Source organism: Danio rerio, chromosome 24 (assembly GCF_052040795.2).
Source record: "Danio rerio strain M-AB ecotype USA chromosome 24, GRCz13ab, whole genome shotgun sequence".
In the NCBI taxonomy this organism is placed as follows: Eukaryota; Metazoa; Chordata; class Actinopteri; order Cypriniformes; family Danionidae; genus Danio; species Danio rerio.
The window spans coordinates 40,692,714-40,697,658 of record NC_141044.1 but is presented as its reverse complement, the minus strand read 5'-3'; the positions used below and the strand labels follow the sequence as shown (position 1 = coordinate 40,697,658).

The 4,945-nt window shown below is 33.7% G+C and overlaps 1 protein-coding gene across 4 annotated transcripts in view; it reads right to left on the bottom strand.

Moving 5' to 3' along the window:
• Window positions 1-4,945, bottom strand: part of ift140 (intraflagellar transport 140 homolog (Chlamydomonas)) — a 76,406-nt gene that overhangs the window by 47,670 nt on the left and 23,791 nt on the right. The gene's annotated exons all lie outside the window — the stretch shown is intronic.

Genomic DNA, 4,945 nt, shown 5'->3' with positions numbered 1-4,945 from the left:
CACACACACACACAGCACATACAAAACGCATGATGGAGATTTAAATGGGATGGACACACATGCTCATGGAGAGGATTTTTTAAACTATGTGAAATAATCTCCTGGATTTCAGAGCTGCGATGGAAAAAGTGACTAGTTTTGTGGACAAACAAGCAAGACTGTGGATTGTGAAGAACCCAACAGACAAAGATCAAGCTGGATCTTGACACGTTTATGTTCATAAGTGCACTTATGAGAAAGCACATTGGTATGCTTATGTATCTATTATAGTATGGAGAGGCAAATTTCGCAGTTTATGCATTTAATTTTGCTGCCAGGTCAACTGAATAGTCAATAAAGGGCCGACACACAATCTGCACTGTTACACATATTCTCTGTGTTAGTTTACAGAAAACTGCTAATTCACTCAACATAGATGTTTATTCCTTAACACAATCAGTGCTATGCTAAATAATATCCCAGCTGTAATGCGAGTGAATGGTGCCTGAGATTTTGAAGATCAGACAAGTACATTCATGGATCATGAAAGTAATCCACCGTACTCCACGGAGTAATAACTGCCTTCTGAAGCAAACTGATAAGAGAAATACTCATACCTAAAACTGTATAAACTATTATCGCTGATTTCTGATAACTGACATGCACGCATTTATTCGCCATCTTGATTAAGGACACAATCATATTTTTTTGGCCTTTATTAGATACGACAGTATTGAGACAGGAAGCGAAGTGGGAAAGAGAGAGAAGGGGAAAGGGTAGGGAAATGTCATCGAGCCGGGATTCAAACTCGCAACGCCCTGACGTGCTATTGCACCATATGTTGGCGCGCTAACCACTAGGCTATTGCACCGACCACAATAATATTTTTAATAATAATTTTTCAAGTATTTCCCAAGTGATGTTTAACAGAGCTTTTTCTATGTTTTGCTACGTCAGCAGACAGTCTTATTTGTTTTAGTTTGACTGGAATAAATACATAAAATCTGCTGAGGTCAATATTATTAGCCCCCTGAAGATTTCAGACTGGCTACAGATTAAACTACCGTTGTCCAGTGACTTTTCTATTGACCTAACTAACCTAGGTAAACCTTTAAATGACATTTTAAGCTAAAATATAATGTCCTGTCATTAGGGCAAAGACAAAAGTAATCAATTACTAAAACTATTTAGCTGAAAATTCTCTACTTAAAGCAGCACTTTTTGGCTGCATTTACACTGCAGATCTTGATGGTCAATTCCGATTTTGTGACTGTATCTGATTTTTTTGATGACCAGCTTACATCCACTTTTAAAGTTTTAAACAGGTATATTTTCTAAACAAATCAATTCACTTCAGAAGACATTTTCTTTTATTCATTTACACTTTGCTAACACTTCAGGTTAGGTCACAATTTATTCTATTAAATACTGGTTTATTATCTACCTATTATTAAGATATTAAAGTCCCTAAGAAATCAAAACTAATCATATGATTTTGTTAGCTTGCATTACTAGATATGCAGTGAACAATTCATCTGTGCATGTCATAAAATAAAACAATAGTTTTGACTTTCTAAACTTTAATTGAAATCTGAAAATGCCCTTCCTGTTTGTTTTTAGTTAATTTGTCAGATTACGTATATTTTATGAATTGGGTGTGGCTAACATATTTAACCACACCCCTTCAACTGTCAGTTTTGGCAACAAACAGAAATAGTGAGGAGGAGGAGGAGGAGTCTGTTAGGTTGTAATAACTCTCCTTAAACCCTTTTCTGGATCTTTCTGAATGCCTACTTTCCTACATCCAATCAGGTCTCTATAGAAAAAACAAGTCACGCCCACTGTTTTGTCATTTAATATTTTGTTTCTCTTGGAACTGCATCACAATACAAAAAAATAACAGTCGCAACTTCTGGTTCATTGGGACTTTAACTACTCATAAGTAGATCTTATTCTTCATAACTATTCCGACCCCAAACCTAAACCCAACTTCTACCTTACTAACTATTAATACAGCTAATTAGTCAATAATAAGATAGTCGTGTTAGTAAATGGTTTGTTTATAACGTGAACTGTGACCTAAAGTATTATCTATGCTTTTTATGATAGATCAAAACAATCTCACAGCAATTCGTAACTTTTTATTTAGTGGCTAATTCGTATGAATTCATACAATCTTATTCGTACAATTAAGTACGATTTGCTCATCCCCCAATGACGGTTGGGTTTAGGGGTGGGGTTAGGTGTCACGCCTCCTTTTTTGAATCGTACAATTTCGTACAACTGAACTCGTACGAATTCGTACGAATAAGCCACTAAACTGGCAAAACGTAAAATACTTATTAAATTAATATAATTTTCTCGCGAGATCAGGCTGGATAGATGTATGCGCTTTTTGGAGTTTTAAAATCTCGGGCACCATTCACTTCCATTACAAAGCTAAAAGAGAGGATATTTTTTAACATAACTGGACTATGTATAAAATATAAAGTATAAATACATATTTATTTTTTAAAAACGTAAGATTCATATTTATATCTGAAAACATGGAATATTTGATTTTGACCTATTTTCATTTCTGCAAATAAATGGTCTAAATGATAATACTCTCGACATTTTGAAGACATATATAAAGTTTATAAAATACAACACAAATAAACATTTTACTCAAAACACACTCACACACACACACACACACACACACACACACACACACACACACACACACACACACACACACACACACACACACACACACACACACACACACACTCACACTCACACACACACACCTATTAACGGCAGACCAAACAATAAGATTAAAGTGGCTCTTAATTTTTTTTTTCCAAAGCTGTACACAATGCAAATCTAAAGGTGCAGATTCTGTGTTGGTCTGATCATTAGGTACCAAAAGAATTGTAGTGAATTCATTCATTTCCTTATATATAATCTACAAGATGCCAATAAAAAAATCTGCATAGTTACTATAACTGAAATGGATCGTATTTTAAGATTGACTGGAACTATATCAGTTCAGTATACAATAGACAACATTTGCTAACCTGTGCCTGTGGTACCCATATATGTCTATAACATAGAGCTATATAAAGTATATTATTAAAACTTCACGTTTCACTTTGAGCAGGACTGATAAAATATTAATAAAAGTAAAGCCATTCAACTCACAGAAGGGGTTTTCTGAGTTTGACTGTATGTGAGAGAGATCTGTGAGAGTCAAGGACAGTCTGAATGAGAGGAAATGAATGGAGACACACACACACACACACACACACACACACACACACACACACACACACACACACACACACACACACACACACACACACACACACACACACGCGCACTTCACAGTGACCCCTGATTCCAGACTGACACTCCGGTGAGGGTAATTAATGTTTCTACATTCTACATTCTTATTATTTGTGTAATTAAAGAGAAAGTTCAGTCAATAATGAAATGTTGCTGTTGATTCACTCACCCTCATTCAATATCACTTAAAGTGTTCATTTGCAAAAACACATGATTTATGAAAATCTATAAAAACTAGGGTCTATGAGGTTTCATTAGTTAATGTATTTACAAAACTAAAAATGATTAATACTTTTACAGCAATCATTTACTAAGGCATTAATAAAATCCAAAATAATGCTTGTTAATATTAGCTAATGCACTGAGTTAACAAGAAACAACAATGAACAGCTTTATTACCATTAACCAACATTAACAAAGATGAATAAATACTGAAGTAAATGTATTTGACATTGTTAGTTCATGTCATGTAAATACTAATACAACATTATTGCAAAGTGTTCCCAAAACTAATACTTGTTTTAGCAAATGAACCTTCTTCAGTAGAACATAAAGCAAAGATATTTCTCAAAGTCACTCTAAAAGTCAAAAAACAAGATCAACCGATAACACTTTATAATAACTAATTTGTCAATTATAATTTGTCATTTATAAGGGATTTATAAAGCATGAATAGTCCTCACTTTAGATTAGGTCACAAAACTCCATGAAGTTGAGTTAATAAAGCATTTATTAACATATTAGTTAACTATTAGTCTATGCCTGAATAATAAGAATTATAAATGTTGATTTTAACAGTTTATTAATCATTTACTAACTCATTCTGAATAATCCTAAAAACCTTCAACTACTCTTAAATCCAAACGGTTTGTAAATAATGTGATACTTAATTTAGTAATGAAAAATAAATCATTAACTAAGTATGAAAATACAATCATTAAACGCATTATATAGGTGCTTATAAGTCAAGAATACAGCATTTGTTGCTGCAGTTATAAACTGCTTAGTAACGTTTATTAATGTAGAGTTAATGCTTAACAGATAATGAGTTCACTATTTGCTAATGCTTAACAAATGATTTATAGTGTGTAGTTATTATAAAGTGTTACCGATCAACCCTGTCTCCTAATAATCCTGTTTCCTGATGATACATTGAGGTTTGATTTTGTTATTATCAAAATTAAATTTTTAAAAATCTTTTTACAACATTATTAATATTATAATAATTAAACATTATTATAATCAATCTGCTATTTTACTCCAAAGAACTCCATTGAAAAAACAGAAACTAAAGGGTTAATGCTGCCAACTTATGATCACCAGAACGAAAATGACACATTTTACCTCCTCCCAACAGGGAAAACTATGAGGTGCCGGAGTGGACAAATGTCAAGCGAATGCAGAGAGACCGAGTACACGCAAAAGAGACCGAATGTATGCGGGAGAGAGGCCCAGTGGACGCGAGAAAGGCCAAGTGCACACGAGAGAGACAGAGGCCGAGTGTTGGCGTGCGATAGAAATCGAGTGCTGGTGCGCGATAGAGACAGAGAGACTATTAAAGTTACTTTACTTTAATTAATGGTATGAAAATTCAGCTTCTTGCTCTGAATATAGAGTAATTATTTTACATTTTATT